Source organism: Mauremys mutica, chromosome 5 (assembly GCF_020497125.1).
Source record: "Mauremys mutica isolate MM-2020 ecotype Southern chromosome 5, ASM2049712v1, whole genome shotgun sequence".
Taxonomy (NCBI): Eukaryota; Metazoa; Chordata; order Testudines; family Geoemydidae; genus Mauremys; species Mauremys mutica.
In genome coordinates, this window is record NC_059076.1 from 77,182,350 (window position 1) to 77,196,277 (window position 13,928).

At 43.6% G+C, this 13,928-nt stretch overlaps 1 long non-coding RNA gene across 2 annotated transcripts in view; it reads right to left on the reverse strand.

Annotated features, from left to right (window-relative positions):
* Nucleotides 1-971: 971 nt before the first annotated feature.
* LOC123370791 overlaps nucleotides 972-13,928 on the reverse strand; it is a 92,207-nt gene continuing 79,250 nt past the window's right edge. For both annotated transcript variants that reach the window (XR_006579551.1, XR_006579552.1), the window contains exons 3-4: nucleotides 2,506-2,676; nucleotides 972-1,388 (exon numbers count right to left, since the gene is read on the reverse strand). This is a non-coding gene — a long non-coding RNA (uncharacterized LOC123370791). The remainder of the gene's footprint in view (nucleotides 1,389-2,505; nucleotides 2,677-13,928) is intronic.

A 13,928-nucleotide genomic window follows, 5' to 3' on the forward strand; every position in this document is an offset into this window, starting at 1 on the left:
TTGTTTTAACCGAGGCAGATCTCAAAATCGTCACACACAAAGGTGGTGTATAATAACTCATGTGCATCCCTTTTAAACCAATGTTTGTGCTTGCCTCAGTGTGCATGCTTTTTTTACTTAACAATCCATATCAACATTCCTTTCTAGTATTATATTTCTGCATAAGAACTATTGTGCATCTGTCTCCATGGCTCTTTGAAAATCTGGTCCTTGAGTTTTGGCTTACCACAAACCCTTTCCTCCATGTTACAGGGTTACAACTCTGTACATGTTTGGTGTATATGCTTAAAAGTCAAAGTTACTCAGGAAATGCTCATTTGCAACATATCCATCCTGATGTAACAGTCATTAGCATTGATATTGTAGAATAAACTGTTGCCAGCATAAGCAGTATATATGTTTCTTCAGTAGTATGGGTTAATAAAGCAACCAAGTAGAATTAGGGTTTTAAAAACTTTTATAGATTAAGGAGCAACTGAGAATATGTTCGATAGACTTGACTCTCACAGAAACATAAACTGCTACTTTCTTAAAGGATTCAGAGCCAGGTACTCTCCCCACAGAATGTTTGTCCCACTTGGATGGTGCAAAGGAGAAGGATTTCCTGGATGCAAAGGAGTCCCAACTGACAGAGCCAGATTAGCAGGCTCCTATGGTTGTCTCACTCATTTCCCCCTCCACAGGCTCTGTCATAGGGGGCATGGTGGTGGGGAGAGGCTCACACATTGTACTAGAACATAATGAAGTTTGAAAGCGAAGCTGTTAAGCACACTGAGTTCTTCTGATTCTTAAAGGAAGAAATTATACTGAGGGTGCAATACCTCGTGTTTGCAGAGGGAGAACCAAGGGGCCATGCTGATGTGTTTATGGAGAGGAAGAAGGCTGAGGTGTACTAGAATCAGATCATCCAGAGATCATCAATCAAGAGATGAATCAAAGAATCACCTTGGACAATCATCCAAACTGTTCCCTAGCAAACTTTATTTTGGATAATATTTTTCATACAATTTCCCAAAATACTCTAGAACTAAATTATACATTTACAGTGTTAATTGCTCATGCTCACTGGTATTTTTAGTGTTAAACCCTGTCCTAGTGTAAGCAAAGCAGAAAAGATCCTCTCTACTTCCTACTGAGATATGCAAGTATAGGCAGAGCTCAATAGGAAAACAGAAAGAGAGAGGCTTTTCCAGATGTCAAGAGCAGCTGGATATAAGACCTCTTCACAAATGGGGCTAAGACTGAAGGGAATGAGAGGAAGCCAGTTCTAGCCAAACATGCAGCAGGAAATGGAGTAGAGAGAGACATGGACTATGGAGTTTTCTGGTGCACCTCTGTGGAGTCTTTTAGAAACAGTGAAGCCAACTTTGAAACAGGGAAGATATCACCTGTGTACGTGAGAGAATGCAGGCATTATATACAGGATTTTCTTTCCACCTGGTTGTATTTATTACCCAAAAGATAGCTTCTGTTTGCTTACACCATCTAACATAGGTCCACCCTCCTAAATTCAAGAGCAAACCTCACCACTTTGTAAGTCCCAGTGTTTTCCATTTTTTTTACTTTGGGCTGCATTCTATTAAAACAGCACAAATCATTTGCCTTCTAAATAACAGAAACAGTTAGCCCAATGAACCTTTACAATGTTTTGTATCTCATTTATCCCAGCGTACACTGTTACTGGAGTTCCTTTCCAATGTACAGCACATGTAGCATTGAAAGTACACCTCTACCCCAATATAATGTGGTCCTTAGGAGACAAAAAAATCTCACCGCGTTATAGGTGAGACCACGTTATATCAAACTTGCTTTCCTCCACCCCGTTCCTTGTTCCCTGACCGCCTCCTCCAGAGACCCCCCCTCCCTAATCACCCCCTACCCAATGCCCCGTCCCATGACTGCTCTGACCCCTATCCACAGCCCCCCCCCCCATCGCCCCAAAAGGCACTCACCGGCAGTGGCGGGAAGCAGAGAAGCCTGGCCCCAGTCCGCTCCACTCTGCCAGCTCCCAGCCGTGGCGCTCCGCTTCCCGCCGTCGGTGAGTGTGGGGAGGTTGAAAAGATGCTCCCACCTCCCCGCACTCACCAGCGGTGGGAAGCGGAGTGAGGCGGCCCCAGCCTGCTCCACTCTGCCAGCTCCCAGCCCCAGTGCTCCACTTCCCGCTGCTGGTGAGTGCGGGTAGATTGGGGAAAGGACACATCCCACTACTCACCTGTGGTGGGAAGCGGGGCGCTGCGGCTGGGAGCTAGTGGAGTGGAGCATGCTGGGGCCGGGCTGCTCTGCTTCCACTGCTGCTGGTGAGTGCCGGGGGGATCCCTTCCCCCAAGCTCCCTCCCCCGAGTGACACGGCTGGGACCGGGGCGAGGGAAGCAGAGCGGGCTACTCCTAGCTCCTCACTAATCCCTCAGGCCACTCTGGGACTGCAGGGTCCCCAAAAGTGCCCTCCCACAGCTCCTGCCCCCCAGACCCTCTGCCCCTTATCAGAGCAGTGTGTCAGAGCTTTACCGTGTTATATGCGAACCCGCGTTATATCGGGTCACGTTATATCGGAGTAGAGGTGTATTTCAGAAGAGAAGGGTCAGCTTGCCAGTTTGATGACAATTAATGCAGGTCTTGACAAAAAAGTGATGTCACATGTAAAACATACACAAATGAGAGACTCATGGAGGCTCAATCCTGAAAAAAATGAAATAAGATGTTTCAAAAAGAGATTATGTAAAATCTATCTGCCAGTATATTTCATATATTTTGTATTTTCCTTCTATTTCCTCCTTTCCCCCATGCCCCAGCAGCATGTCTCTTCCTTCTCCAATGAGCGAGGGAGAATGGGGAGCCAGACCTTAATTTTGAGGAGAGAAGATGGGTAGGGGGCTCCCAGCTAGTGCACTCTTCCTCTCAGTTGGTGCTGCAGTTTCCATCTACTAACAGAGAGGCTGGGAATTCTAGAAACAAGCACCAGCTCCTTGGCCTTTCTCATATCAAATTATCCTGTCTGGTGCCTCCTCATCTCATCAGCCAAGTAGAAGGCCAACCCCATCCCCCAAGTGAGGGAGAGATAGGGGAGGGGCTTTAGCAGAGCTTCTTATGCTTCCCTTTATTTGTATCCCCTGAGACTGATTCTTTACTATTGGTGGACCAGAGCTACAAAGTCCTTTCTGAACTTTTCCCTCAGTTCAGTGGGCTCAGATCTGAAGTTCTGGTTTCAACTAATCTCTGCTCTTCACATTCTGTTCTCTAATCTCATGGTTTGGGACCTATTTCCAGGCTCTCTGTGGCAAGCTCTCTTTCCATCACTTATGAGTTAAAAAGTTTGAGCATACCCACATAGTAGACCATATGTTAGATGACTCCCATCTTTTGAGGAATTCAAAAGCATTGGATAAATACATGCAAAGATTAAGCAATGTTGGCAAATCAACATGGGGAAGCTTGCACAAAACCTGTCAGCCATTATATATGTCTTTAGCTAGTATTACTAATGTCACTTTTTGTTCTCTCAACAACGAAACATAATGTCTAGCCATGACTGAATTAAACAAACAAAAAATCAACAGTGCTGTAAATACAGCCAAAAAAAAATCTTAATGTTGTAACAGTACAGGACAAAGCAAAACTAGTTTGCTTTTACTATTGAATAGACCTGTATATAAACTGCCTGTTCTCCCTTTCCCTAACCTCTGTTTGTCCATCTTTGAATTGTGAGCCCCCTGGAGCAATGTAATGTAATCATCATAGCCAAGATTCTCAGAAGTGACTGATTTTGGGTGTCCCACTTGAGTCATCTGAATACGGGGGGGGGGGGGGGGGGCACATTTTCCAAGACGGGGTGTAGTGAGGTTCTTGTACTGCCACCAACACTGTAGTAGCTGAGTGCCTTCCGGTAGTGACAAAATAATGTCATGAGAAGTTTGTTGTTTCTCTCATCCTCTTCCCAGAAGTGCAGTGTAGAGCGTTTGGGGGAAGAGGGAGAGGGAAGAGTTAAATGTATACACTGCTCTCTGTTTATATTTGAAAAGGCAAGGTTGAAGAAATGCATCTTGGAGCAGAAAGTGGTGAAGTTCGTGATGATCCTTGGTTCCTCTGGGATTTTGTTCCGTAGTCTTTGACTGATCCTTGAGGAAGCTCTGTCTCCTGCACAGCCGAGTTTTATTCTTATGGTAGAAAGTATAATTGCACCTGAAGAGCAGCGTTATTGACCACAGTCTTCATCCCAGAGTTTTAGGCAATCCTTTAGATATCCTGGGTCCAGCCCATTGACCATCTTGAAGTTAAGGACTGAGATTTTGAACTTGACTCAATATTCTATAGGAACCAGGTATAGAAAGGGTAGAACAGGTATGATGAGCTTGTGATGGCCCATGTTATGGGAAGATATGCTGCAGCATTCTGTACTAGTTGGAGTCTCTTAAGGCCTGATGGCTTCATGCCCAGGTATATTGCACTGCTGTAGCCCACATAAGAGGCAACAAAGGCAGGGCCGCCCAGAGGGGGGGGCAAAGGGGGCAATGGGCCCCGGGCTCTGCAGGGGCCCCCAAGAGAACAGCGGAGCCAGAACTCCACTAGCCCCTCTCCTGGAGCCTCAGCACATCAAGCGCCGAGTCTCCGCTGGGGCCCCTGAGCCCCGCCCCGCTCAGAGCCGCGTGGTCAGGGGGCGGGGCTAGGAGCTCCAGGCTGAGCTCAGCTCCCTCCGCTCGGCGTGGAGCTCCCAGCCCCGCCCCCTCACCACGCGGCTCTGAGCGGGACGGAGCTCAGGCCCCGCCGGCCACACGCTGCGGCTGTTGGGCGAGGCGCTGAGACTCCGGGTGAGGAGGGAGCCGGGGGTAAGAGGCTGGGGCTGGGGCCGGGGCGGGGGGGAAGCGGGACCCGCCGCCGAAGCGCAGCCCCCCGGAAGGGGGCCCCTTCCGTTCCGGGACCCGCCGCCGAAGTGCCCCGAAGACCCGCGGCGGGGACCCCCCCCCCCCGCCGAATTACCGCCGAAGACCGGGCTGCACTTCAGCGGCGGGTCCCGCTTCGGTGGTAATTCGGCAGCGGGAGGGCCCCCGCCGCGGGTCTTGGGGCACTTCGGCGGCGGTCCCGGAACGGAAGGGCCCCCCGCCGCCGAAGACCCTGGGCCCCCGGAATCCTCTGGGCGGCCCTGATAAAGGCATGTATAACTGAGGCCAGGTCATCATCTGCCAAGATGGGACAGAGTCTCCTAGCCGGAAGTCTCCTAGCCAGGTGGAAATGGTAGAATGTGGATACTACTATGTGAGAGCTTAGCATCAGTGAGGAATCCAGAAAGAGGGCTGGCCTTAAGGAAAATGGAACCCTGGACAAACTTGTATTTTTATCCCCCTGGCCACTGTCTCCCCCCATTGCCCCAAACTCCCTTCCGCAGCCTTGCACCCTAAACTATGGATTGAACTGACCAATTGTGGGTGTGTGCCTTCAACCAAAGGAGACTACTTAGCTGCAAACTCTTTTTTGCCTACTAGTATAATCTCTGTCTGGTTCAGCTTCAGTCAGCTGTTCTTCAACCATAAGCTGATCTTTCCAAACATTGGGATATGTTGATGGTAGTAGTGTGGTCATATGTGATGAAAGATAGGTAGAGCTGTGTGTCATCATCTTAGAGCTGGCACCTAAGTCTATGGTGTTTTACCAGATCACACACTGCTATCACATCGGTGTTGAATAGGACTGGACAGATAATTGATCTTTGTGGGACTCCACAGTGAGGGGTCTAGTGACATAGGTGCACTCTCCTGTCACTATTCTGGGTATGTGCCTCCAAGAGGGACTTCAAACATTTTATTGCATTCCCCTGAACCTCCACCATTTTCTCAAGTGAGACAGCAGTATCTCATGGTCGACAACGTCATGTGTTGCAGAGAGATCTAGGAGGATAAGAATAAATGTCTTCCTCACCTCCCATTCCATGGCAAAAGGAGATCACCCATCAGTGCCATTAAAGCTGCTTTGTTCATCCTTTTCTGTAAATAATGCCTCTATAACATGTCTTAAATTGGGCACCCCAAAACTGAGATACCAGTCACTCCTGGAAATCTTGTAAGTATCAGATTGTAGAATCATGGGATAATTTGTTCACATCTACAAGTGTATACTACAGTCACTGAGGCTTTGGGACAACTATGGCATCATTCTTGCTTATCTCATTCATTATGGTTGAGGTTAAGATTTTGTCATAGTTATTTTTAGTAAAAGTCATGGACAGGTCACAGGCAATGAACAAGACTTCATGAAAGCCACAACCTGTCTATTTTTAGTGAAAGTCACAATGGGGGTGGGGTGTTGGCAGGGGGATGACTGAAACCTGAGCCCCAAGCAGGGGGATGAGAGCCAGAACTCCACTGTGAGAGGTGGGGGACTCCAGCACCTGCTGCCCGGACTGGCTGAAAGCTGCAGGGAACCTGGCTGAAGCTGAAAATGTCAGAGAGAGCTCTGAAAGTCATGGAATCCATAATCATGGTCCTGATGCAAAAAAGCACTTAACTTTGTGTGCTTAACTTTTAAGCATATGACTAGTCCCCATGGAGTAATAGGACCAGTCATGCTTAAGGTTATGCACATTTTTAATGCTTTGCTGGATGGATCAAAGCCATCATATTGAAAAGATCTTTGTTTCTTTTTTTCCTTTTCCTCCTTATCAGTATGGACGACAGGGTGTTTCCTGATGAACACATTAGGAACAAACATACGTGTGTGTGTTCCATCAGTTTCTCCTGTTTCAGGGGCAAAAAAATATTTCCTCATTACCTCCCAAACACTACACTAGAGTTGTTCTATTGCCAAAGAAAGATTAATGTATAATCTCTCTGCAATATACTCTGCCAATGACAGTTGTTTCTTCTATTTCAAGGATGTTAATGTTTGACTCTTTGGCTATGTCTACACTTTGAGCTATGAGTGGGATTCCCAGCTCACGTGCACATATTCACAGTAGCCCTCATGTGAATTCACACAATAAAAATAGTAGTGTAGCTGAAGCAGCACAGGCAGACACAGCACAGGATAGCCACCCCAAGTACAAACCTGCCTGACCCCATAGTTGCTGGAACTTAGGATTTGGGGAGTAATGCCACACCCCTGGCTTGAAGTCATTCCCATTATATAAAGGCTTTAGAGTTTGGTTCAATGGCTCTCAGCACCCCCATTATAAAAATTGTTCCAGCACCCCTTCTTGAATCCCATGGGTATGTACTCAGAGTGGCTTGCCAGTACCACTGTCACTGCTACGCATGCTACCTACTAATATATTTAAATATGCTAGCTCAGATGAGCAGAAGCAAATCTACCTCTCACTGGTGGCAGGGCAATGTAACGCTCAGTCCTGGGTAGCCAAGCACTGTTTCAAACCTATATTACAATTTTTTCAGTTAGTCCAATCACCATAACATATCTACCTTGCAGCTAATTGTCTAGGCAATTAGCTGCAAACTACAATTAGGAAGGGCAAAAAAGAATCCGAGGAACAGTTAGCCAAAGACTTAAAAAGCAATAGCAATTTTTTTAAAGTATATCAGAAGGAGAAAGCCTGCTAAACAACGAGTGGGGCCACTGGACGATCAAGGTGCTAAAGGAGCACTCAAGGACGATAAGGCCATTGTGGAGAAACGAAATGATTCTTTGCATCGGTCTTCACATTTAAGGATGTTAGGGATATTCCCAAACATAAGCCATTCTTTTTAGATGACAGATCTGAGGAATTGTCCCAGATTGAGGTAGCATTAGAGAAGGTTTTGGAACAAACTGATAAATTAAACAGCAGTACGTCACCAGGACCAAATGGTATTCACCCAAGAGATGTGAAGGAACTCAACTGTGAAACTGCAGAACTACTAACTGTAGTCTGTAACCTATCATTCAAATCAGCTTCTGTACCAGATGACTGGAGGATAGCTAATGTGATGCCAATTTTTAAAAAGGGCTCCAGAGGTGATCCTGGCAATTACAGGCCTGTAAGCCTGACTTCAGCACCGGGCAAACTGGTTGAAACTATAATAAAGAACAATATTGTCAGATATATAGATGAACACAATTTGTTGAGAAAGAGTCAACATGGTTTTAGTAAAGGGAAATCATGCCTCACCAATCTACTAGAATTCTCTGAGGGGGGTCAACAAGCTTGTCAATCAATCGGATCTAGTGGCTATAGTGTACTTAGATTTTCAGAAAGCCTTTGACAAGGCCCTCACCAAAGGCTCTTACGCAAAGTAAGCTACCTTGGGATAAGAGGAAAGGTGCTGTCATGAATTGGTAACTGGTTAAAAGATAGGCAACAAAGGGTAGGTATACATGGACAATTTTCAGAATGGAGAGAAGTAAATAGTGGTGTCCCCCAGGGGTCTGTTCTGGAACCAGTCCTATTCAACATATTCATATATGATCTGGAAAAAGGGGTAAACAGTGTGATGGAAAATTTGCAGATGATGCAAAATTACTAGTTAAGACCCAGGCAGACTGTGAAGAGGTACAAAAGGATCTCTCAAAACTGGGTGACTGAGCAACAAAATGGAAGATGACATTTAATGTTGATAAATCCAAAGTAATGCACATTGGAAAGCATAATCCCAACTATACATATAAAACGATGGTTCTAAATTAGCTGTTACCACTCAAGAAAGAGATCATGGAGCCATTGTGGATAGTTCTCTGAAAGCATCCACTCAATGTGCAGTGGCAGTCAAAAAGCAAACAGAATGCTGGGAATAATTAAGAAAGGGATAGCTAATAGGACAGAAAATATCATGTTGCCTCTATATAAATCCATGGTATGCCCACATCTTGAATACTGTGTGCAGATGTGGTCGCCGCATCGCAAAAAAGATGTACTGGAATTGGAAAAGGTTCAGAAAAGGGTAACAAAAATTATTAGTGGTATGGAACAGCTTCCATATGAGAAGAGATTAGTAAGACTGGGGCTTTTCAGCTTGGAAAAGAGATGGCCAAGGGCAGATATGATTGAGGTCTATAAAATCATGACTGGTGTAGAGAAAGTAGATAATGAAGTGTTGTTTACGCCTTCTCCTAACACAGGAACTAGGGGTCACCAAATGAAATTAATAGGCAGCAGGTTTAAAACAAATAAAAGGAAGTATTTCTTCACACAATGCACAGTCAACCTGTGGAACTCCCTGCCAGAGGATGTTGTGAAGGCCAAGACCATAACAGGGTTCAAAAAAGAACTAGATAAATTCATGGAAGATAAGTCCACCAATGGCTATTAGTCAGGATGGGCAGGAATGGTGTCCCTAGCCTCTGTTTGCTAGAAGCTGAGAATGAGAACAGGGGATGGATCACTTGATGATTACCTGTTCTGTTCACACCCTCGGGGCACCTGGCACTGACCACTTTTGGGAGACAGGATACTGGGCTAGATGGACCTTTGGTCTGACCCAGTAGGACCATTCTTATGTTCGTATGTAGGCAGTTACATTTTCATTATGCCATAATACACTCCAAATTTCCAGCATAGAAAAGGTCACAACAGTTTTGACCTGCTTTAATGTATGTTATATTCTGCAATCTGCCTTTTTTATTGTTGTTTTCCTTTTTATAATGTTTTTATCTACTTATCCTTTCTTGTGGTTTCCATTACAATCTATAATCAGGGCTCTGAGGTGGCACCAATAATTTTCTCTTTCAGGTGTTTGGCTCGTTCTTGCTCACATGCTCTGGGTCTAACTCATCATCATGTATAGGGTCGAGAAGAAATTTTCCTCAGCTCAGATTGGGGGGATTTTCATCTTGCTCTGCAGCATGTGGCTGATCTGAGTATATCTCACTTGATCATTTCCCTGCCTTTGCAGGAGCCTTGGGCAAGGGTGGACCTGGTCCCTCCTATTCTCTGTCTTTGGTGCATAATTTACTCTCCTGAGGGCTGTACTACTTCATCTAATTTCATTGTTTGGTATAGCGTGTGGGGGATGGATAGTGTTGGTGGCACATGTTATATAGAGGAGGTCAGACTAGGTGAACCCTTCTGGCTTTAAACACTGACTCTAAGTTGCTTAGCCAATCATATTTTACCTAGCAATCACATATGCAATTTTAAAAAGTCTTATGAAGCTATTACAAAAGGTTGTGCTCTTTAACATATTTCCACTTAATAAGCAGTTTAGCTCTTATTTGCTAATAATTCTATATCATCCTTTTAATGTTGCTTTTTGCAGTTTTCTGGGAATTCTTTAGGATAGTCATGATAAATGCTTAGGCTTTCATGTGCCTGCACTATTATCTGAACAAGTAACTGCTGTTGCTAGCTGAGTAATTATTTATGACTTACAAGATAAGGCATGTCAAAATTGCCTTGGCAAAAATTATTATAAAGTATAATTATTGACGTTTGATGCTGGAAATGGTGGAGGGCATAGACCATAATTTTCCCACCCGAAGTGTGTATCAATTAGTCAACTGAATTGTCACAAACAATATGCTATATATCATCAGTAGTAAAAAAAAAATAGGAGACACGATGTTTATATTGAATTTTCATGAATTTATGTAACGTTCATGAAAATCCATCAAATTTTTTGTTAGATCGACAAAGCTCCCTTTTCTTTGCAACAATATCTTTCTTTTAAAACATTAATCTCATGTAATGATTGTGTTCCCACAGTATGCTGCTTATGTCATCCTACACATGGGTTCCTTAAGACTTCTCTGTTGGTGACAGTATGTCATTTTAGATTATTTTTTCTGATATAAAACAAAAATTGAAAAGAAAAGACAAAGGCTAGTAACCCTTGTGTGGGCGACAGATTGCTAGTTGTCTGGCTATACTGAAAGAAGGACAGGAGACACCTGATACTGATTTTATCAGGCTGCAACTTTATGATTAGATGTCTAGGACTACCCAGCAGATAAAAGTGTACAGTGCATGCAACTCCATGTTCATTCAAAAACTGTGCGAGTGCTTCCTCCAGTCCCCTTAATTTTCCATCCAGGTCCTCCAGCCAACCCATGGCTGGGACCTTAGCATCCACCCCCACTTGTAGGAGGATTAAGGTGTGCTATAAGAAAGGGCACTCCCTGTCGTACTAATCATAGGAGCCCCAACTCTCACTCCCTTTCTTTTCCTTTAACCACCATCTCCTTTTAAGTCCTTTACCAAGCCATTTACACAGTCACTGTATCCCTTCCCTATGGAGTACCTGCACTGGACATCTGCCCCCACACTTACAAAATAAGTTGCGACCTATAGACTAACCCCTTTCCTCCACACACTAATAAGTCCTCTCTGAAACCTGCTGTGGGGAAGGTGAAAAAAATCCCATTCCACTTCCTAAGCCAATGTGGTGGTGAGGGAAATATTCCTTCCCAGCTTCCCTAGAAAGGATTGACTAGCAAAATGCCCACAGCAAGTCCTAACCAAACCTGGTATTCAACACCTCAGGAGGAGGAATGATGGGAGCTGCTTTGCCTGCTGCATGAAGAAAGGGCTTCTAACACCCAGGCGTGCCCCTTTTAAAGCCTTCTGCACCTATGTTTCTAGGGCAGGGGTCGGCAACCTTTTAGAAGTGGTGTGCCAAGTCTTCATTTATTCACTCTAATTTAAGGTTTCGCGTGCCAGTCATACATTTTAACCTTTTTAGAAGGTCTCTTTCTATAAGTCTATAATATATAACTAAACTATTGTTGTATGTAAAGTAAATAAGGTTTTTAAAATGTTTAAGAAGCTTCATTTAAATTTAAATTAAAATGCAGAGCCCCCCGGACTGGTGGCCAGGACCTGGGCAGCGTGAGTGCCACTGAAAATCAGCTCATGTGCTGCCTTCAGCACCCGTGCCATAGGTTGCCTACCCCTGTTCTAGGGGATGTCAGCATTGCCACACTAATCCCCACCCACCTTTTTGCAGCAGCTTCTGACCTCCTCCTTCTACCTACCCATAAATCACTGCTACCTTCCTCCGGCAAGCACGGACAATGTGCCTCCTGCTTAAGGTACAGTGTGGTCACTCTTTTTTGGCAGTTTACTGTCAAACCTTATATGATAAAGAAAAGTAGAATCTTATCTGAGAACTGCACTAAGATGTAACATCAGTTTCAAATCCTCTATCCCATTTGGAATGAGCTACATAAGTCAGCACCGATTTATTTTAATGGAGAGAATGCTTATGCTTCACCGGTTCTGAGCTCAGATATTTTAATTAATATATTCATAGAATCACAGAGAGTTATAGATTACAAGGTCAGAAGGAACCATTGAGATCATCTAATTTGACCTGTATCACACAGGCCACTGAATTTCCCCAAAATAATTCCTAGAACATGTCTTTTAGAAAAAGTCCAATCTTGATTTCAAGACGGTCAGTGACAGAGAATGCACCATGACCACTGGCAAGTTGTTCCAATAGCTAATTATACTCACTGTTCAAAAATTTACACCTTATTTCTAGTCTGAATTTGTCTGGATTCAACTTTCAGCCATCAGATTATATTATATCTTTTTCTGGTAGATTAAAGAGCTGGTTATTAAATAATATTTCTCTGTGTAGGTACCTATAGACTTTAATAAAGTCACCCTTAACATTCTTATTGTTAAACTAAATGGACTCAAGGAGCTCAGTCTATCACTATAAGGCATGTTTTCTAATCCTTTAACAATTTTCTTGGTACTTCTCTGAACTCTCTCCAATTTAATCAAAATCCTTCTTGAATTGTGGACACCAGACTTGACTGGACATTATATTCCAGGAGCAGTCACACCACTGCCAAATACAGAAGTGTAATAACCTCTTAACTCCTATTTAAAATGTCCCTGTTTAGGCAGCCAAGGATTGCATAACCTTTTTTTCCACAGCATTGCACTGAAAGCTCATGTTCAGCTGATTATCCACCATGACCCTCAAATCTCTTTCACTGCATCCCAGAATACAGTTCCCCATCATGTAAGTATGGCCTACGTTCTTTGTTCTTAAATGTACACATTCACATTTAGACATATTAAAACCCTACTGTTTATTTGAGCTTACCTTACCAAGCAATCCATTCAGTATGACCTATCCTCTCTGTTATTTACGAGTGCCTCAATCTTGTGTGTCATCTGCAAACTTTGTCAACGATGATTTTGTTTTTTTCCAGGTCATTAATAAAAATGTTAAATAGCAAAAATATTAAGATAGGATAATAAAATGGATTTTTTCCTATTATCCTTCCTAAATAAGTTATAACCATTGGTTAAACATTCCAAATACATGAATTATCCCACTACATTTCAGTAATAGCAACCAGATTGAAATAATGCTAATAAATGAGCAATTCAAATACTTTGTGTGTGTTACCCAGGCTCCTAGCATTGGTGCAAGGCAATTAAAGCTTTTCTCTTCATGTCCCTTGGTTTCTTGATTAATTTTGGTCTCAACATTTTGATTTTGAGCTCATTGAATGCTCATATTTTCCCTCTTCTTACCCCATCTTTTGTTGTTAGATTAAGCTCTCACACTCTGAAGATCTTCTCTGTCATGGAACTGCCAGGAGTTGTGGCTAGCTTGTTGTGGCTTCTCTTGCTCCTTAAGATAGCAGCTGCTGGGACTAACAAAACACAACCAAAAACTTTCCCGTGGACTGATAGAGTAGTGCCATAATACAGTAGCCATGAGGGCTACTGTAGGTCTTCACTTGGTAAAATATTTCAAAGGAAACTTCAATATACTTAGTTAAGTTGGCCATTCAGTGTTTTTTTTCCCTTTCCTTCATGTTTCTTTTCTGTTACCCTATGGTGATATGCTGATATTATTATCTTGGTCAGAATGTCTGGTCCTCTGTGAAGTAACTGTACTCTCAAGTGGGATATTGTGGAGAATTGTGTGTCTGAGTCTTCTGTTTAATTTCTCTCTTGAAGTATTGCAAGATGTTGGTGGGAAAATATACTGTGATATTCTGTGTTTAACACAGTTAACTTTTGAAAAATGAACTTGTCTTTTACA